The sequence below is a fragment of the Dipodomys spectabilis genome, unplaced genomic scaffold (genome assembly GCF_019054845.1).
Source record: "Dipodomys spectabilis isolate Male_0828 unplaced genomic scaffold, ASM1905484v1 ptg000436l, whole genome shotgun sequence".
Taxonomy (NCBI): Eukaryota; Metazoa; Chordata; class Mammalia; order Rodentia; family Heteromyidae; genus Dipodomys; species Dipodomys spectabilis.
Window position 1 is genome coordinate 2,956,629 of NW_024871113.1, and position 22,928 is coordinate 2,979,556.

Consider the following 22,928-nt stretch of genomic DNA (forward strand, 5'->3'; position numbering starts at 1 on the left):
GACAGCAGGACTATGGTACGCCATGAAATAATCTAAAATTACGATGAGGACACAGAGGGTATACAGCAAATGTGCACAAGTGCCCAGCTCTTGGGCAGAGTCCTGTAGCAACAGGGAACCTGAGGTACAAGGGAGAAGGGGTTAGAAGCTAAGACCAATGACTAACAAACACATGAAGAAATGCTCAACAGCTCTGCCATAAGGGAAATGAAAATGGAAACATTGAAATTTCATCTCAACCCAGTTAGAATGGACATTGTAAGGAAAAAAAAAACAATACAGATGCAGGAAGGTTCCTCAAAAAAAAAATCATAAAACTACTCTGTGACCCAACAATCCTACTCGGGTATTTATCCAAAAGATGACAAACCAGGATACAGTAAAGTCACCACAACAACTATGTTGATTGCAGCACTATTCATTATAGCCAAGATATAGAATCAGCCCAGATGCTCCTCACCCCCATAGACAAATAGACCAAGAGAAAGTGGTGTGAATATACACAATGGAATTTTACTCATATATTAGAAAGAATGAGATTGCATCATTTGCAAAGAAATGGAAGGACCTGGAAAAAATTATGTTAAGTGAAGTCAGTGAGGCCCAGGGAATCAAAGGTTCCATGTTTTCTCTCATATGTGGAAGCTAGTATTAATTTACGAATATATAATTAAAGATTTGGATGGTATGCAATCGTATATAAATGTACTAACAGAAATACAATTGGTTCAGGGGAGAATTTAGTGAAATTCCTTAGAAAGGCTAAATCAAAAAGTCAACAAAATAAACATCAGGAAGCAGGTACTTGAAAGGGGTGGAGTAAAGTCAAAGGAAGAGAGGTAGGCAAATAAAGAAAAGAAGGAGGGTAGCTTGCAGTCAAAGATTCAATGCATACCCTACAAAGTTAAGAAAAGAGATAGAAAGGTGAATTGGGAGGAATGGGTGAAAACATTGAAAGGGATGACATTGATCAAGATGTATTGTTCATAAACTGCTTGGTTGAAGTGTGACAACTCCTTTGTACAACTACTTAAAGACAATAATTTAAAAAAAAAAAAAAAAAGGTAACTGAGACCACAGGATCCCACCTGATCCCACCTCAGCCATGAGTGTTCTTTTTGTCATGGGAGACTTCACTTGTGCATAAAGCACTGAGGCTCCAGGTGTTTGTTTTAAGACATCATCTCACCTTATTTTCTTCCCCAGTGCTCCCCACCAATCTTCATTTTCACATGTCTGTCTCAACATATCAATGGTGTTTGGTGCTGGCAGTGAGCAGGATTCAGTGAGAGCCCCTGCCATTCACTGGCAGTCACAGTTAATTCTCCAAATAGTATATACAATTTTTTTTTCTCTACAGCTGTATAGCATAGGTCCACATGGTGGACATGTTACTCAGCCTCTCTGTGCTTTAAGTTGCTCATGTGTAAAACAGAGATACCAATCACAGCTTCCTCATTAGGAGGGATTGTGAGAAATACATGAGATATAGTATATAGTATAATATATAGATGGTATATAGTATATAGATATAGCATAACATGTATAACATACATACATATAAAATACATAGAAGCCCAAGGTGACTTCTAAGTATTTGTTGTTACAACTATTATAGGATAGATTAGAAAAACTGATGGTTAATAATTTGATGGGAAATTATGCTAAGTGATTGACATACTAAGCGCTGTTTAGTAGATAGTATGACTGTCCCAGTTTTATGTGAAACAAAGGCCCAGAGCAGTCACAAGAGTCCACATTATCCAGGCAGTAAGTGACAGAGACAGGACTAGAACCAGAATTTTAATCATCATGTACTACAAGTGTATAATACTACTTAATAACAGGCATTACAGCTTTCCTCTGTGCCTGGTGTTTTATCTCTAAATTTGCATCTTTCTTAATTTTCACAACCACCTTATAAAGCTGATGTATTTAATGTTCCCATTTTACGAATAAAAAAATTAAGAATCAGACATTATGGTGACATTGTTCAGGAGGCATTCATAAAATGCTTTATTAAATAGCAATTTCCTTGTAAAACTACTTAAAGATAATGTTTAAGTAGAGAAAAAAAGAACCATACATTAAATAACTTTGCTAAGATCACACATTTTTCTAGTATGTGGCCAAGGTATGTGAAGATCATAACAACAGGCAAATAAAGCAAAGATGCTAAAGTTCAACCTCTGTGACCTGATACCAAACAAAGGATCACAATTTCCAAACCTAAACAGAATTTCTCAACATGGGAATCATAAAAGAAGGAACTCATTAAATGCTAATGTAATCTGATTTGCCTTGCTACTCAATCATTTTGCCACTTCTACCAGCAGCTATTTGAATAGACATACTCAATCTGTGCCACACCACTGGAATAAACTCTCATTCACTATTAACAAATATGGATCAACCTTTCATAGAAAGCATGTCCATTAAGATCAAGATTTCTTTTAGGAGGAGGAATATTATTTTTATAAGTACAAAGTCACACTTAAATACATCATTTTCAGCTAATTTAAATTTCAATTCATTCAGCTTACCCAAAAATGTAATTACAATAGAAATTAAGGGCAACTCACCTGCTCACTCTAACAGCGCCACACTGAGTCTTTGAGGTGGGCCCACCTCCACTCATGTGGCACATGGAAAACAAAACAGTACTGTATTTTAAGTCAGGATGGAAGAAACTAGATCCATAAAGTATTTAGGTTATATAAAAAGCCACCTGTCCAATCTCAAACCATATACCTCTACAGATTTCGGAGCACTAAGTCTCACTTGCTTAATGACATGGTTCCCCTCATTTGTAATAATTAGGATAGCACTAGAAGAGGATCACAATAGCTCAATAGTTATGTACATATGATGCTATACGATGATGTTAAGAGAAATGAACTCCAAGCTATGGAAATAGAAGCTTATCTTTGTTGCCGTTGAATTTAATGTACTATGTGAAGTTATTTCTTTTTTCTTGCATTTATCCCTTGTTGTCACTGCATTTAATTTTGGTACCCTGTGCGTTGTATATACATTTATCTGAATTGGAGAAGGGAAGCAAAACAACAAAATGGTGAGACAAAGGACAAAGGGCAATTCAACAGGGTTACAAGAACAGGTTGGATTGAGCTCTACTACATGAGGGGAGGGAACTGAGGGGAGGGAAAGAGAGAGAAAAATGAGGGAGGAGTGACAGTGCTTGACAAGAAATGTACTCATTACCTTATGTGTATAACTGTAACCCCTCTGTACATTACCTTGACAAGAAAATTAAATTTAAAAAAAAGAAAACATGCCCATTGCCTTCATTTGGTTCCAGATCCAAAGAACTTCTGGACAGTTATTATAGATAAAGATAGTGCCTAAAGATAAAGATACGTTAATATGTAATAGTATTACTAAGAAGAGAATCTCTCAATGATATATTAAGCCAAAACTCAAGGGGAGCTGTAAGTATCACTTACAAATATAATAGATACCAACTAGTAAAGTGCTCAACAGAACTAATACACTCTTGAAGTCTGTGCAAATTAGAACATAAGCCTTGATTTGCTGATCAGAAAACAAGGTTGGTTGTAGCCCTCAACGTCCCCTTGAGCCTCAGTAATTCATACAAGGATTTAATGTGTACTCCAAGCAGATCTTGATTGGATCTGAGATAATATGAGAAGGTATTTTCATAATTCTAGAGAGAGTTGAACTATGGCAAGAAACATACTCTTACAGACCTTGAGAAAACATTAAGAACAGATCAGAAAGGAAGATGAAAAAGAAAACAAGCTTCCTTTCAGGACAATTATAAAAGAAGATAACAGTGTATCCTGGAAAGCAAAATGCATTGATATCTAGGATAAAGTTATTAAATGCCCACATTCAAGCAGAATTAAGTACTTGATTTGTTGGGAAAAAGAAACCCCAATAAGAACATAAAAAGATGTGATGAATACATTTTAAGATTTTTATGGATCCTTCAGAATATCATTCTGGGTAAGGAAAAAGTAGATGATCATTCATGACTTCACGAATTATTTACAGATTAACAAGGGATCAAAATGAAAAGGTATTGCATACACAAATAAAAAAATGTAATGAAACACATTAAGAAGATTATATGACCTAGTACAGTGTCTTCAGCTTCCAATCCCAGCTATGTGGGAAGCAGAAATCAAGAAAGTCATGGTTTGAATCCAGCTCAGGCAAAAATATAGTAAAAAAGTTAATGAGAGCTCCATCTCAATCAATAAGCAAGATGTGTTTAAGTAACCAACAACAACAACAACAAAACCTTCCTCTCAGCTCCTTGGGAATCAGTAAGTAGGAGGATAGGAGGACTGCGGTCTGTAGCTAGCCCTGGGCCAAAATACGATATCCTACCTGAAAAATAACTTGAAGCAAAAAAAGACTGCAGGAGTGGCAGAGTGGTAGAGTACTTGCCTAGCAAGTTTAAGGCCTGAGTTCAAACACCAGTCCCAGAGCATATTAATTAATTAATGTGAGAAACTTTTTAAAGGAGTATGGAAGGGAAATAAAAGATTGATGAAATAAATATACTCAAAGTACATTATATGAAACCCTTCATTTTATACAATTAATATGTGCTAATAAAAATATTCTTTTAAAAAGGAAGATTTAAAACAGACTGATTAGCCAAGTGTGGTGGCTCCCACCTGTAATCCTAGCTACTCAGGAGGCTGAAATCTGAGGATCAAGTTTCAAAGCCAGCAAGGGGAGGTGACAGGAAAGGTCGTGGACTTTTCTCCAATAAACCACTCAGAAAACCAGAAGTGGTGCTGTGGCTCAAGTGGTAGAGCGCTAGCTTTGTGCTGAAGCTCAAAAAGAAGAGCTTTGGGACAGCTCCCAGGCCCAGAGTTCAAGCCCCATGACCAACAAACAAACAAACAAAAAATAAACACACTGAGTAGGAAAGAAGAAAGGGATGGTATGATACTGGCAATAAAAATGGGCACTCCCCTTCCACCCAAAATAAAGCAAAACAAAACAAGAAACAAAAGCCTGAGAATCACTGATGTCGTATGCTTAACAACCTTAACATTGGCAACGTTATCAGGACCATGTTTACAGTCAAGGAAACTGAAGGGTGACAGAACTTGAATTTAAACCTAAGCAGTCTAACTCCAGGATTTATGTACGTGGCCACCATAGTATACAGCTGTGAATGAAATTAGTGAAGCTAGTCAAAAGAGATGAGAACACAGATGCAGGTCCTATATAGCAAAGGTTGTCCCACCTCTATTGTCTAGGGGAAATATCAGGACAGTAATATCTCAATGATGATAGAATACCAGACTGGAATATAATAATAGAAATGATTAGTCACAAGGAAATTCAAATACTTTTTAAATGACTGCTCTACTAACCAGGAAAAATAGCTGACAACAGAGAAGATTCATAATCAACAAAACAGCAAGAACTGCCCTGCCTAGCTTTCTCTTCCTTTTTTGGAATTGACTAAGAATACATTTGCTGTGTGGGCATTTTGTGGTAATGACTTTACTATTATTAACAATGACAATAGTTCCAGGCAGTATTTCATATTTACACAGTGGCCTTCCACACAGAAGCAAAAGCACCTGGCAAACTTTCTCATTTTTATTATTGATGGCTTAGATTAATAAAGCACCTTTCTGTCAAAGAGCTCATTAATCCTTACAGATGCCTGTGATATCAAGAGGCAAGCAATCCATTTCTACATTCTACCTATGGAAGAACCCAAGCCCAAGGACTTATCCATAATTGCTTAGCAAGATTGTGTCTGGGCCTAGTATGAAATCATAAAGAAGGCAGCATTTCCCTCCCCTTGAGTGAAATCCTATCTCCTTAACAGCTTCATACTAAGAAATATTTATAACAAGGAGGCCTTCTCTATGTACTATTGAATCTCTCTTTGCAGAATTTTACTGCTTTTTCTTCAAGTTTCATCCTCCCTCTTTCTAACTGCTCCCTCTCTCTTTATTATTCTATTTCCCTAAACCACTGGACAACATTGCCATATTCATTTTCTTAAACCTCTTCAGAAAACTACAAAGGCTCACTGTTGTCTATAGATACAGATCCAAATTGAAGGCTGCCTCAAGTCCGGCCACCATTGATTTTCCCAGCCATGTCTCTGTCTGCCCTCTCTTCTATGCTAAGTGACTGCAGCCTACACTCTGAACTCCACACTCACTCTGCCTCCCTGCTCTTTCTCTTCCTCTTTCAGAAATTATTATTCCAATCTCACCTCTTGACTACCAAAATATTGTGCAGTCAATTTGCCAATACTAGAGATAATAAGCATAAATCAAAAAGCGTTGTTTTGGTTCAGAGTTTCATAGGCTTCACGCACGATGGGCTAGCCTCGTTTGGGCCTGTGGTAACATATCATGAGGGGGTATGTAGTAGAGCAAAACCACTGACTTCAGGGCAAGAAGTGAGGCAGGGGTCGGAGTCCCACTATGCCTGGAAGGACACACACTCATTTACCAGAAGACCTTCCACCAAGGCCTACCATGTGAAGGTTCCCCCACCTTCCAATAGCACCTTGCTTGTACCAAGCCTTTACCACATAGACTTTTGGGGACAATCCAGCTTGAAATGCTAGCACCACTGCAGTGCTGGCTCCAGTGACTTCTCCTGACAGCTCAGCAGTTCTCACACCTGCCACGTGGTTAACCTTTGTTTACTGCAAGGTGAAAGGGATTATGAAAGTCAATAGTCTTTTTAGATGTTCAAGCACTGAGATTAACAGTCAGGACAAACAGGCCCTGTATCCAGCAACAGGTAGTAGATGATACTGAGGCCTATATGAGCCTTTATGGGCTAAAAGTCTGGTAATCCCTTATGTAATTGGCAAAACACTGTGGTTTTTTTTCCTTTTTCCCAGTGTAAAACATAATAAACCTATTTGAAATATATAAAGTAGACATTAATTTACTACATATCATCGGGTGTTTGTAGCAGTGGTTCTCAAAGTATAATACACAGGTTCCAGAAGATCCTGAGATGCTTTGAAAGGTACTCAGGTTAGTCAAAACTAACTCCAAGTAATATGAAGTATGGCTCACCACTCCTACCCTCTTTCTTTCACACGTGTACAGGGGTCTTCTAAAGGTAAAATGATGTGTGATAGAACAGATTAGAAAAAAATGTAAAGTGATGCTTCTTTTTTCACTAAATTATTATTTTACCAAATGTGGTTTTCATGAATATAATAGTACTGGTGTTAGCAATGTGATGGCTTTAATATGGTTACACAAACACTTTACAATTTCTATTTTAATTTCTAATATAGTAAATATCAATGAACCATAACAAAAAGTTCTTTATGCTTCTCCATAATTCTCAAGACTATGAAGGTAGCATGCGATGAGAATGTTTCAAAGTTTGTCCAGATTGGGAACATCCAGTCTAGGGGCAAGCCCAAAACAAATAATGTGCTCTGCTGCTAGAAGAAACCTCAGGCAGGATTTCATTGACTCCAATTCCAATAAATCTAAGAGCTTTTTTTCATAGCAACGTAAACATCAATACCAGATAACTTTGCATGCCAAATGGCCCTTGGCAGTAAGAAAGGTTCCCCATCTTCTAGGTTAGAGCAATGGGCTTGTGACTCTCAAAAGCCCATTTGAGAATGCCTGCAGTAGGAGTTGAGTCACTCGTCATGGTACTCCCTGTTCCTTGAACTTCCATTAAAGGAACAACCATATGCATGAGATTCCATTATTTACAACTTTTCCCCCTCCTTCCTCACCCCAGTTTGACAGTGAGCTGCCTAGGAGCAAAGATGAAGTGGAATTTATCTTTGTTTCTGCAGCACTTTGCACTGAGTGTGAAGCCAGTAAGTAGTTGTGGGAAAGAAGGAAAGGGAGGGAGGCAGAGGGAAGGATGGAAGAATTGTCTTATGAATTAGTCTAAGATTTTTTTTACCATGGTAATCTGCTCTTTGAACATGTCTGCTAACCCTTATGTAAATGTTTTATACTGATATCCTATCTACAGCATCTAAGATGTCAATAGTTTCACCTGGGATGTTGATAAATCCCAGAACATAGAAATGTTTTCTGAAGGCAAATGTTAAAGATCGATCTCATAACAAATATTTGTGCACACTAGTCTTTTAGAGGAGCATAGTTTTAAAATTAAGAAAGATACCAACTTAGAAAATGGATGCAGTCAGTTTGAGTGGCTACACATAAATTATTTTCTTTGTGGATAATAAATTCTCAGTAATTTGAAGTGACTTTTTCTAAAACACCTTATATCATGGTTTAGAGTAAATGTGAATGACAAGAATTACAGTAAATATAACAGAAGAGGCAGAATTAAGGAAATAAATTATACATTGTCTCGTTCATCTTTAAGACCCTTCTAAGCTACCTGCCCTTGTCTTCCCATGCAGCTGTCTGTTAAGCTACTTGTTACCCCTATAGGATTCCTTCACCAGCCAACGTACACTACTTGAGCCCTGAACTTCTAGTCAACGACTCTCATTTTGATCCAATCTTTACAAGCTAATCTATATATGTTTTTAAATTACAAAGATATTTAGACATCATCTTTTATAACCCTCTCATATGTAATTGAAGCATGTGAAGACTAATTCATGATGGAGCTGGAGATAGAATCTATCATAAAGCTCTCTTCTTTGTCCAGAGACCGGATGATTGAATTTTAAAGATAATTTGCAAAGCCTATACAAAACACTCTGTTCCAGACCAGGATAGATATACTTCTCATACAAATTAAATCTTTCAATGCATTTAATTCTTTCAGTGTCCAGCTATTTTCATGCATTATAATTATTCATTCATTCCGGTGTGGATATTATCTATGATTTTAATCTATCATCACTTAACACTTTAACTCAAGCTAATTCATCATGTGAGCAAACCAATCAATTTGCTTCAGATCAGGTCTGTTTTCATAGAAAATACTGAAGTCTTCAAGCAAGGATTAAGTGGGAATTTGACATGTTTTATCAGGTTTAGAAGCAATGACAGTTGAAAATCACAATGAATTTGGGTTCCTAAAGTTATAACACAGAGTCAGATGCCTATAAACTAGAAGACTGTATTACTTACTTCTCCTGTCAGTATGACAAAATACCTTACATAAACAACTTAAGGGAGGGAAGATTTATTTTGGTTCATGGTTTCAGAGGTGCCAATACATCATGACACGGAGGGAGAAGCAGAAGAGAAACGGGAATTAGCCAGAACAAGACATAGGCCCCAACAACACACCCCTGTGTCTTACTTCCTCCAATCAAGCCCCACCTGTTACCTTTCACCACCTCACCATAATTCCATCAAATTATGAATCCATTTAAACATTAAACCATTCATAACATCAGACTGCTCATAATGTAATCATTTCTGAAAAATCGTGAGTGTTCAGGATGTACAGAGTTCTAAATAATATTTCAAATGTTTGAGTCATTTTTCCCATAATACCAGTCAACTTCCACCAAAGACATGGACTTTTCAAAGAAAGATTTTAAAATGGGGTTGGATCAAACTTAAAAGTTTCTGCACAGCTAAGAACATAGAATGTCCTTTTCTCCCACGGAATGGGAGCAATATATCAGACGAGGGCTTAATACCCAAAATATACGTAAGGCTCAAAAACATTAAACCCTCTAAAAAAATAAACCCTTAAAGAAACAACATCCCAATTAATAAATGGGCTAATAACTTAAAGAGAGACTTCTCAGAAGAAGCAGCAAAACGGCCAATAGACACATGAAGAAATATTCAACATCTCTGCCATAAAAGAAATACAAACCAAAACAACAACTGGATTCCACCTTAACCCAGTTAGAATGGCCAATATAAAGGAAACTAACAATAACAAATGCTGGTGAGGATGCGGCCAAAAGGTGGGAATGTAAGCTTCTTCAATCACTCTGGAAAGCAGTACAGAAGTACCTCAAAAAACTAAACATAGAACTATCCTATGACCTAGCTGTTTCACTCCTAGGCATTTGCCCAAAAGATCACAAACCAAGTTAAAGTAGAGCCACCAGCACAACCATGTTCATTACAACACTATTAACCATAGCCAAGGTATGGAATCAGCCCAGATGCCCCTTTGTATACCTTAACTATCAAACATCAGACTTTAGTCTATCCCACCTTAAATGCTCTTAGAATGCTTCCATTAGCCTATAATTGGGCAAATCATCAAACACAGAGCCTATTTTATAATGAAGTATTTCCTATCTCATGTGGCTGTCTGGAAGCTATGGCTTGCTAATTCTAATTTGGCAAGAGAGTATCTGATGGTTTGTTGCTAGCATAGAAAAGGATCAGAATTCAAAATCAGTAGTATTGTTCTTCCTGAATGCATATCACCTTCATATCACTATGTGATTTAAAAAAAAAAAAAAAACCTTATAAGTCAAGGCATTGAAATTTGGAGACCTTCTGTGAGGGACAAGCGGAGTGGATGCAGGCAAAACAGACACTATGAAATAAATCACAAAAGTAACAAACACCTGAACCTTGGTAACCAAGCTAAAGCACTATGAAGCTCCCAAGCAATTCGAGAAGTCTGGAGTACTCACAATGTGGATGGACAAAACTGTGGTACATTTTAATGAGAAGAAAAATTACCAAATGGGTGGTAGAATATATAAAGAACTTTAGAGAAGGGTAGATATATGGTAATAATTATAGCAATGATAACAGGTTAGGACGAAAGATGACTGGCCTGAGAAATATTTAGGAAATAAAATACATTGTATTTTGGTGTATTAATTACAAATTCAAGTGGTTAGTATTTTTTGCATTCTTTTTTTTTAATCTTGATGTTTATTCTTAGCCTGACACTTAGTGGCATATGATGCTGAGTAGTCTACTAGGCTCTTTTAGCAACTGGCACATCTCTAAAACAGAGTTGACCTAAATAACAGTGTGGTCTCTTTAAAGGCTAAAATTTATGAATATACAAATGAAATTATCTCTTATTGAATTATAGAATCATAAAACGTGTTCTAAGAAGCCACCACCATAGCAAGACAATAATATACACTATGTATGATTAATACTAAACAGTCAAGATGGAAAAAGAAACAATCAAGATGGAAACGAGCTATTTTAAATCTTTCATCTTCTTCCATCAGATTCCTTACTAATCCTACTCACTGAGAGCATATCTCCTACTAAAAATTCTTTGGTTTCTGCCCTGATCATTCAACTGAATTGCTCCAATACCATCTTTTTTTTGGGGGCGGGGAGGAGGGGGGTTGGTCATGGGGCCTGAATGTTGGGCCTGGGCGCTGTTCCTCAGCTTTTCAGATCAAGGCTAGTGCTCTACCACTTGAGCCATAGCACCACTTCTGCTTTTTTTGCTTATGTGGTGCTGAGGAATCAAACCCAGGGTCTCATTCATGCTAGGCAAACACTCTACCACTGAGCCACCTTCCAGCCCAGCATCTTTTTTTTTAATGTTCAGACACAATCATGAATTTTTTTTCCAAATATTTCCAAGTCACAGTTCATCAAATCTGTGGATATAAAACCTGTCGATACAGAGAAGTGATTGTATAATTGTAGACTGAGATATATCTGGGTTTTGTTTTTTTTGTTTTTTGTTTTTTTGTGTCCAGTCGTGGGGCCTGAACTCTGGGCCTGGGTGCTGTCCCTCTGCTCTTCAGCTCAAGGCTAGCGCTCTACCGCTTGAGCCACAGCGCCACTTCCGGCTTTTTTTCTTTTTGCTTATGTGGTGCTGAGGAATCCAACCCAGGGCCTCATGCATGCAAGGCAAGCGCTCTACCACTGAGCCACCTTCCCAGCCCTATATCTGGGTTGTATGTAAAAAATATCTAACAATACGCAAATTCTTCCTTAAGTTAAAACTTGCATGAACTAATTTGTTGTTCCCTATTCTTTACTTTTTCTACAATTTTTGGATCATATTCACTCAGTTTCAGTAAGAGATGGAAAATTCCTTTTGCTTTGTATTTGCATACTATTTGCATGTGTAAATTTGCGTACTAAAGGAGATTTTATTTGTTTGTTTGTAACTAGCTCTCCATTCAGATTTTCAGTTCTTTCTTTATGATTATGAGTTTTTGGGTTCCCACTCAGAATGCATCAGAAACTGATACCGAATGAATGTGTGGATGGGGCAGCAAAGTAGAGCATCCTGCAACAGCATCTTTAATGTTCTCTATGGCTTCAATATAACTCAAAGATTTTGAGAAACTGAAGAAATCTGAGATCAGAACTATTTAACTAAGACTTAATGCTAAGTTCCCTCTGTAACTGTCAGCGAGTTCTTTAATGTCTCAAAACCTCAGCTTCCTCGTCTGTTAATCACAGAGATGTTTCAGATTAAAGTGTTTAGTACCCGGGCTGGGAAGGTGGCTCAGTGGTAGAGCGCTTGCCTCCCATGCCTGAGGCCCTGGGTTCGATTCCTCAGCACCATATAAGAAAAAAGAAAAAAAGCCAGAAGTGGCGCTGTGGCTCAAGTGGTAGAGTGCTAGCCTTGAGCTGAAGAGCTGAAGGACAGCGCCCAGTACCAGAGTTCAGGCCCCATGACCAGACCCAAAAAAAAAAAAAAGTGTTTAGTACCACACCTATTATTCAGTAAGAACTTGGAAATGTCACTTCTTACTTTGAAAGCCAAATCACAAAACAAAAGATCTGAGCAGGTATCTCACACAAAAAAAGAAGGTCAAACAGCCAAGAGGAAAAAAAGTAAAATGTTCTCCATTAGTAATCAGAAAAAAATGCAAATTAATACTTCTCTGAGTTCAATTATGTATCTACCTGATTAGAAAAACTTAAGAACTTTTAAAGGAAGAATTGGGGAAGATGTAGAATTTCTCCTATACCATGGTGCAAATTAGTACACCAATTGGGGTGAACCATTAAAGGTGCATATATCCCAAATTTAGCAATTCTTCCAATTGCATATGTGTTATAAGGTCTATGAGCAATAATAAACATTTTACATTCATATAAGTGATGTAAATACAGTCAGGATTATTGGTCATCAGCAATAGAATGGGAATTGGTATATCCCTGCTGTTGAATATTAAACAACAGTTCACCTAAATAAACTACATGTATGACTATGGAAGAACCTCACAGTGTTTAATTTAGCAAAATAGTTAAATAATTAACTATATGTGTGTTCTGCTTATAAATATATGGAGTTGAATCATAGACAAAAATATAATGTTGAGACACATCAGGCCTGAGGAAAAGTGGTATGCCAAAAGTACACAGGTAATTACTGGGACCACATCCACAATGGGAAGAGTTTGTGCTATGTTATTTATAATTATCTGCAACTTATATTTGTTTCATCTACCCTTCCATATGTACATCTCACAACTTAAAAATAAACTGATCGCATCATTTCTCTTCCTTAAACTCTTTCAATAGCTGTTCGCTTTAGGATGAAATCCATGCTCTTAGCTTTGTCAATGTGATTTCTCATGGCATGTCTCTTGTACCCCTCTGCAGCAGCATCTCTACCATATCTTTCATGTGTGTTCCAATATAGCAAATTCATTGCCATGTTGTGATGTAGTTTTGTTTTCATCATTGCAGGCAATCAGGATCCCTCAACGTTGTGAACTGTTGGAAATTGTTCACACTGTGTCCTCATGGTGAAGTTTCTCTAGCTAACTTTTTACTGTACTTAATACTCCACTAAAATACCTTGACTAACTCCCACACATGTGGTAGATTCTTCCCCACTCCACTTCTTTTGTGCCCTGTGTTTACTTTCCAATACAGTCTCTTTAGAATATACAAACCTTATTAAATACACATTAATATTTATACACTTTTAGACTGAAACTCTCCTTTGAAGCAGGGATTGCCATCTATCCCCACACCCAAGCACAATATTGACAATAATGATTCTCAATAAGTGTTTGCTTAATGAGGACAATATATGCTTTTTTACATCACTGGTAGTAAAATATAACTCGATGTATGAGGTTCAATCATATAAAATCATCCCTACTTTATGTCAAAAATACTAATTACTGACAATTATATGATTCCTTCTTCATAGGAATTCTCCTTGAGTGTGTTTTGGTGAAACATTTGGTTTGGTTTTCAATGTATTTGTATGCAGAATTGAGAAAGTCATGCTGTATATCAGTTACTTGGAAGGCAGCTACTGAGAGATTTCCATTCAAAACAAGCCTGGGCAAAAGTCAGCAAGACCTTTCTCTATCAATAATGCATACTAATAGCACGTGTGATTCCAGCTATGTGGGAGGCCATAGTAAGAGAATCCTAGTCCAAGGTTGTCTGAGACTCTATCTGAAAAAATAACTACTGCAAAAATGGTTGGAGGCATGACTCAAGCAGTAGAGCTCCTTCCTGGAAAGCTCAAGGTCTTGAATTCGAACTTGAATCCAAAACCCAAATACTACCCCCACCATGCAAAAAAAAAAAAAAAAAGCCACAACAGCAAAAAGAAAATATATTATGTGCAATTACATGGGATTATTTCACCATAAGATCTTCATTTATTGCTGGGCATCAGTGTCCACACCTGTATTCTTAGCTACTCAGGTGGCTGAGATATGAAGATCATGGTTTCAAAGCCAGCCTGGGCAGGAAAGTCCACAAGCCTCTTACCTCCAATTAATGACCAAAAACCTGGATGTGAAGTTGTTGCTCAAAGTAGCAGAGTGCTAGCCTTGTATAAAAAAGCTCAGAGACAGCATCAAGGCCCTGAGTTCAAGCCCCACACCAAATTTTTTTTAAAAATCTGCATTTATTCACAAGTCAGCCTACCCAAGTAAAATTGCATAAGCCACTAGGCAAATGAAAGAAATGTTCAAAATAGCTTCTTTAGGAGCCTTACAAGCACAACTGTCATCTTCTATTTCTCAAAGATGCTATTTGACATATTACAAATCATTCATCTCTGCTGGAGTCCATTGATTATTGACTCTGGTGACTAGGAAACATCAACTAGTCAATTAAAAAAGATATTCTGCCTGTGTGTGCTGATACTTTCATAAAATAAGCTTTTAAGTTATTCCAATGAGGCAGAGGAACTATATCTATTTTTAATATTGTTCTTATTAAACAAAAATATTTGTAGGCTAAAATATCGATAAATTGAGTTTTATGAAATTGCAATATGAGTTCTTTCCTTTTGCCTAACGATCTTACTATTGTCTGTATAAAAGACGCTGTGTGCAGGGGGCGGTGACTCACACCTGTAATCTTAGCTACTCAGGAGGCTGAGATCTGAGGATCAAGGTTCAAAGCCAGCCCAGGCAAGAAAATCCATGAAACTCTTATCTCCAATTAACCTCCAGAAAACCACAAGTGCCACTGTAACTCAAGTTGTAGAGTGTTCATCTTGAGCTGAAGAGCTCAGGGACAGCAGCCAGGCCCAGAGTTCAAGCCCCATGACCGATTAAAAAAACAAAAACAAAAAACTCTGTGTGTGTGTGTGTGTGTGTGTGTGTGTGTGTGTGTGTGTTTCTGTTTCTGAAAGAAACTGAGCATTATAATTTATCTCAGCATCAATTTTTTTCCTTTTATGGGGAAGAGTTAGACAGTACTAGGTTTGAACTCGGCCTCACACTTGCTAGACAGGCACTCTACCACTTGTGCCAGTTAACCATTTCCCTTTATGTACTGATTGTGCTTGAGATAGAGTGAAACTTCATGTCCAGGCTATTCTAGATTGGGATCTTCCTATTTGTACTTCCCCTGAGCTTCTGGTATAACAAGCATACACCACTGTTCCTGGCCAATGTCCTTCCCCATAGCTTGGAGAACAAGTGTGCACCATTATGCCAAACCATTAGTAAAGCCATGGTTTCATGAATGCCCTTCCATGGTCAGGGGTAGGCACTTGCCTGGGACCACAACCACCTGATCTCTTTTAGGCTTGAACCATGGTGTCCATCCTCTCAATCCACTTTTCTCTTTAATGAGTTTAATCAATAAAATGCAGTATTGTGTTGCAAATAAGAAATGCCACTTTAAAATAGTGTGTTTCCCAACTGTTATTCTACCATTTGAAAGTGTTAATTACAGCCATCCTATGCCAACAGACATGATTGTAGTGAATCACTGTAGTATATCATCAAGTAGACATTCCATCCTATGGGTTTTCACCTAAATGGACAGTATTTAGATCCATATGTAATACATAAACCATAAACTGGGTATACAAAGGATACATAGATTTACTGCTAATGAGTACTTTAAATTTGCAACTCACCACTGCGTATATGGTTTCTCATCTACAGAAATGTGTCTAATTCAACAGCTTCTTGCATGAGTTGCCATAACCAAAATTTGAGGTGGTCCTGCTGGAGGTGTTTCTCATGCTAGCCTAAAATCAAAAGAAAGGAGAGGTGAGCTGTTTTATAATTTCAAAGTAGGCTGAGTATAAAGTGAAAGAGTGCTTCCCTAACATGCATAGGACCCATAGTTTGATTTCCTATGTTACAAAAAAAATTAAAAGGAAATTTCACCTCCACTTTGAAAACTAAAATACTGGCATCAAGAACTTTAAGACATTTGTTTTCAAATGTAGCAGGTGCAGGGAAAAGGAAATAAAATATCTCAAGGTAGTCAGGTCTGTTTAGAATTTACTGCAAGCATAACACCTTGTATGTTATCAACATCAAAACATAAGCCCAATTACTAATTATTATTTGGGTTGATTTATAATTAATGGTATCAATTTAGTCTCAACTGTGATGGAGACATGGCTATATATGTTTACATGTTCTTGTTTTCACAAAAGATTTCATTAGAACAAAGGGTCACATCTTTCCCAGTAAAATGAAGAAGAAAGGTTAAAATCCCACAAAAGATATGAAATAAAGTACAAATAATCTGCAATTGATCTGATTTTGAAAGATACCTGCTCTTACCTGTTTGCATCATCAGTTACGAACCTACATTTTTTATCTTACTGCTGACCATTTCCTAGCATTTTATTAGAGCAGATACTCCAGAAGTGTGCCAGTTTCCAGTTTTCTACATATTGCCGTAGGTTTTGGCTTTGAAAGTATGGTCACCACACCTTTCTCCTCCACATAGAAGTCTCTTCCTGCTCAGACATTTACCACTAATTTAGGACTATGTGTCCCATTACCACCCTTCTCCAGAACCCACTGTGGCACCCATTATTAACTACCTCCATTTTGCAAATAAATTTCTTTCTCCTCTGAATTCTGCTTATTGTCACAGAATAACATCGGTCCTTAGCCATGTTCCATCTCTATTGTTACTTAATCTTACCCCCACAAATGAGATTATAAGCTCCAAATACCAGGCATTTTACATTGCACTTTTCCAATTTCTTCCACCCATAGCTGGAGGCTTTATACATGGGAGAGTTGCTGTTCCTTCAATAAATGTTTTGTTCCTACTGTGTGTCAAGCAAACAAAGGCAGGCCCTGATAGGAACTATAACTGCATGTAAAACAGGAATAGACAAGTGCTGTGCTGAGTGACACATGAGGAGCCTCATCCCACAGACAGAATCAGCACTGGCACCTAACCAAGCCTAACAGTTTTCCTCACTAGTGGTGGTTTCAGATCCTGTAATTGCATTGAGAGTTCCACTTGGAGGAAACACACAAAGCACCCAGGTTGGTGAGCCTCCGCAAGTCAGGATCGGACACCAAAATATATCTCTAGTGCTTCTAAGTCTCTGCTGGGTTTTGTTTTGTTTTGTTCCTATGGGCAAAAAGAAAAAGAAAATGGAGGAAGTGAGGAGGGAGACTAGAAAGAATGAAGGTCTTGGTTCTACTATGCAGGCTACTCTGCAAAGACCTGACTACTCTGCCTAAGAGCTCCTTCTCATTCACTCTGCATGCTATCTACACAGAGATTTTCAGCAGCTGGGGTTAGGGGTGCCTCTAAAGGATCTTTCTATCATTTCTTTTCCCACTAAAAGCTTGGATTTCCATCCCTATAAACATGATTTCCATATGCTTATGGATTTTATATCTTATAGTCATCAAGAGTAAGAATCATGAGAAAGGTTATAATGGTTTGTGATGGATCCCAAATGTCAATTCAATGAGAAAATTCTTCACCCAAAGTAAGTGTGCAGGAGATCTGTTTTCAAAATTGACTGGTTTCTTTCTACTTAGGGAATTTCAGTATCAGTTGATGTCTTCAAAGTTTCTAAATTCATAATCAGAAAGGAAACTTCTCTTCATTAAATACAGGAAAAGGATAGTCCCCCCCAAATATGGGTATGTTTTCATCTCTCCTTTTCCTCCCTTTGCTCATAAAGATAAAGAGTACTCAAGCTGAAAATTCCCTAGTCAAAGCCTTAAGATTTCCCTAAGAAAATATGTACAAATAGGGACTTTTCTGAAAATACAGGCTCCAATTGTAAATTACATTTTCTCTTTCAAACAATCAATACAAGTGTGATTTTTTTATCTGAATCAGCAGCAGTGTCTCATCACAGGCTTATGTAATGCAATATATAGACTCAATATGCCAAAGAAACAAATGCATTCTGTTCATCTTTGCCAATAAGCATCATGCCTATTAGTCTCTAGACGCAACTTTTTCCACAAGTCTTTGGTGCTCAGAAAAGGCTTAGAGTTGAAGCTGATTTGAATAGGGAGAAAGTAGAGATGAGGAGGTTGACTAAGGAGGTAAGTCTGATCAAGGCTCATTAGTATGTATATATGGACATGTCAAAATAAAATCCCTGTATAATGTTAATAAAAATTGATGTTCATAAAAATGTGGAGCAGAAAAGAATATCCACATACCGGTCTTTTAAAAATGAATGAATAAATAGTTGCAGTAATAGATGCAAGTAGGTAGAAAGAAGGTATTCAGCAAGCCTGCAGCAAACCGAGCATTGTGTCCATTTTTGTCTTTACAGGACACTTCTGTCCCTCTTTATGCATGATTGTTGCAATGACCAACCAAAAGCTTTAAAGAGATTGCAAATGAAATACAAGGACAATGAAAACAAAATTTTGAAATGTCAATTGGTTGGCTTCTTATTCAAATCAAATAAGTCTCCTTTGCTTTGAATCTATTTTTCTGATAAGCAACCAAGAAATCATATGATTTAAACATACCAGTTCTACTACATGTCTTTTAATTACAAATGTGACCCGAGGTCAGAACTAGAGCAAAGAGAGAGAAAAATCTGTCATGTTTAACAAACAAGAAAACTCCGTTTGTCTTTTTATTTTATGATTAGCATAGGAAGATATTGTAATTAGTCTTACATTTAATGAAACACTCATTTATTCAAAGACATAATGTGTCTATAAAGTTATATATGAATATCTATCAAACAGATATGTAATGAGAGGCTAGGAAAATTCCTTTTGCATGTAATATTCCTATAAGAATAACAATGAATGAATATTCCTGTAAATTTCAAACTATAAATTTAAAATTCTTACATTCTATATGCCACCTATGGTCAACTCTCAGTTCATCTTAACCTTGAAAAATCTTGACCATATACTATAAAGCCATTAAATACTCCTAGCTGCAAACATACCAGACAATGACAGCAAAACACACTGAGTCCCTCTGGGATCTGTTCATAAACATCCCCTTCCAGCATGGCAAACACACTCCTCCCCACAGCAGATGCTGTTCCGGAACCAATGAGCAGGAAAGTGGGAGCAGCTGATTTTTTTTCCACCCTACATATAATTTCTTACTGCCTCATCACCAGGAATCGTTTTACTGAAATTTCAAGTATTTCATGTAAGAATAGGAACCCTTTGCAACTGCGGGAAGAAATGATATGGAAATAAGGAAACATGAAGTCTTTAATGTTTAAGGTCATTCCACCTGATTGTCATCTGATTTCTCTAGTCCATTGTGGGTAAGGGGGGAAAAAAGCCACTTTACTGCACATTACAAAGTAAACTAATCTAGTACTTTATGCCCATTTTAAGGCTGAGATCAAGGTACAGAAGGGAATATATACCAGAGGCAGTAAAATTACCACATCGAAACTATCCAGCCCCTAAAATCCAATAGTTCTACAGCAGAAGTAGGAAGCTTGTAAGCTCATTCATGATCTTGGCTATCTGTATTTACAGAACATATATATTCACTGAGATGGAACACTGACAGAAGCTTCTCTGAGAGAAATGGTCGTTAATACAAACCATATTAAATATGTTGATGAGCATGCTCATTGAGATAGTCCAGAGTCTGACAAGTAGCAGTTTAGAGACAGAGGGAAATATAGAGAGCTAGGGCAAATGATGGATGGAGCACTTGCACCCATTTTACCTCCCTCTCAACTGTGGCCTATCTCATATGACTTGGCCAGCTTCTTTCCTGTGTGTTTGTGAAAGTTATTGTCAACACGGCCAAAGCAAGCAGGGTTGCTGTACAGACTGTCAGTTCTGCAGCAAAAACAGCCCATGTAAACAACCTTGTGATGGTTGTAGAGCTTACTGCCAGGGGATAGGCCATTCTTTTTTGTGGCCAGATTGCAGTACCCTTGGTTGTCATCTGTGTAATGGAGTAAAAGCAGTGATTTGTTCTCGAGATTTAATCGAAGGAGAAATATATGTGTATATGTATATATATATATATATATATATATATACATATATAATTCTCTTTAGATAAATATCTATAACCTGATATACTTGAAGATTTTTCAAGAAGTCATATTTTGCTGAAGGCACAAACACATGCATTCTGATAAATATATTACCATGATCCTTTCTGATGAGCTCCCTCTCTCTCTCTCTCTCTCTCTCTCTCTCTCTCTCTCTCTCTCCCTCTCTCCCTCTCATTTTTTCCCTAAAACAGCTCTGACATTTCTAGGGGACACAATATCCCAGCACAGAATACCTGGGAACCTTGCCATTTAAAAAAAAAAAAAAAAAAAAAAAAAAGCTTCTTGCTATGAGTAGGAGATCACTTTCTTAAAGGAACCCTTACCTAGTAGACTGCAGTGCTAATGTTTATTCTTATCTCTAACCTGACCCCTGTTGTGTGTTCCTCTGTCCAGCTCAAATTTACCCCCAAAGTCTCTCTGCAAGAGGAATGTCACTAATTCACATCTAATGTATATGTAAATACCATACTATCTTTTATTTAAAAATATGTCCCAAAATAAAGTTTTACCTGTCAGGGCAGGAAGCATAAATGCATACTAAATGACATTCCTAAATGTTTTATGGAATCCACAGCATCTCTCAGATGGAGAACTGAGGTCAGCATTTCCAGCAAACACAGCTGGCTTTTTCCCCCTCTCTTATTCTCTTCCTCACCCTCATGTGTGTCTCTTTCCTTCTATAACTCTGCATTGGTCCAGAAACCCCTGGTCACAATAATAATGGTCCCTCCCACCCTCTACCACCCTTCACTGCAAACAGAAAGGTTTCAACATGCCTAAGTCTGAGAAGAGATGCTTTACCCAGAGAGAAAAGCTGGTAGCTTCTTGCCTCAGAGAGAGTTTGCTTGAATAACTGCCATTCCACCCCATCTCTCCTCAGTCTCCCATGCTTCTTCTACCACCCCACCGGGAGCATCGACTAGCCATCACCCCACCTTCCAAAACCAGGTTAAAACCCAGAATGAGTAAAGAGTCACTTACCATTCCGTGTCTGAAAACTACGATCCTGATCCGGCAGTATTGGCCCCAGAATCCCCTCTACTTGGTTTTAGTTGCCCACATTCCAAATAATCATAAGGAAGAGATTGTTTGGAGGTGGGGAAACGGTTTAAAACGAATGATTGACAGTTGATCTCCAAGAGGATCCAGTCTTAAACTCACTCAAGCCCCTAGGAATTGAGCGATGAGGAAGATGAAAAGAAATTTGTAAAAATGGAAAAAGAAAAGAAAAAAGGCAAGCGTACAAGAAGCACCACCCACCCCCATAAAAATAAAAGGAGAAGGGGAGGTGTTGAAAAAGAAGAGTGCCCTGCTGAATCACTCCCTTTCACTGCCTGGAAACCATTGTGCAGCGTGATGCTGCCTGTACCATTGTGGAACCGACCAGAGGAGACCGACTAAGGGCTTGGGGAATGGGGTTGCTATGGCAACCCAAAGGAGCACACATGACGTCAAAGCCCAGAGAGGTATAGGGAGGGGTATGGAGGGGAAGAGAAAGAGGAAAAAGTCTGTGCCGCTACAGCGTCTGTGTTTTCTGGCGAAAGGAGAAGCAGGCAAAATGAAAAGGACTAGGAATGTAGGCAGCCAGATATTGGCAAATACGACCACAGGGAGCCCGTCTGCACAAGGAGAAACAATCCACGCGATGCAGCGCTAGCCCTTTACCGAGCAGCACGAAGCAACAAGCAAGCAAATTTAAAATAAAATAAAAAAAGGAAAATGCAGTCAACCTCTGCTTTTCAACCACCTCAGTGTTTTGCAGTGAACAGGTAAAGAGACATGTAATATCTCTTCATGTCCAAACGAACAAGCACAGTCATCATCTCTGAGAAAAAGGGAGCATTTGAGTTCTGCCTGGACCAGGGAGGTCATCTGCACGGACCTTTGTCACTTCTCTGGTCTCTGTTAATATTTTCATTAAAACTCTGAATAAACGCCTGCTACACCAAATTCAGCAGGCTAATGCTTACATTGTCGTTTCTGTAGAAATAAAATATGAATACAAATTAATAAAGCAGGATCTTTATTTTCTGGAAAACTGGCATAAACTACATTATTTTCTATGAGACAAATGTCTCCATTTTATTTAAGTATTTTTTTCCCACCTTTGACTGTAATAAAGGTACTTTTTAGTGTTCGTATTATGTTAGTACCTACAAGTCAAATTCTCAGAGAATGAGAGCAATTGGCTACTCCACTATTTACAGAAAATGTTTACCAATTTTAAACCTTTCATAAATATGAGGATACTTTTTAAATACTTATTTCTAAAGCCTTATCAGCCTTTGGACTTCTTCCTCTACAAAATCAAATTGTATTCCTCTCTCCTTTAATACCTT

The 22,928-nt window shown here is 37.7% G+C and overlaps 1 protein-coding gene across 2 annotated transcripts in view; it reads right to left on the reverse strand.

Moving 5' to 3' along the window:
• Mapk10 (mitogen-activated protein kinase 10) overlaps positions 1 to 21,962 on the reverse strand; it is a 317,866-nt gene extending 295,904 nt beyond the window's left edge. For both annotated transcript variants that reach the window (XM_042668407.1, XM_042668409.1), the window contains exons 1-2: positions 21,571 to 21,962; positions 16,219 to 16,332 (exon numbers count right to left, since the gene is read on the reverse strand). The gene's annotated coding sequence lies outside the window, so the exon portion shown is untranslated. The remainder of the gene's footprint in view (positions 1 to 16,218; positions 16,333 to 21,570) is intronic.
• Positions 21,963 to 22,928: the final 966 nt, after the last annotated feature.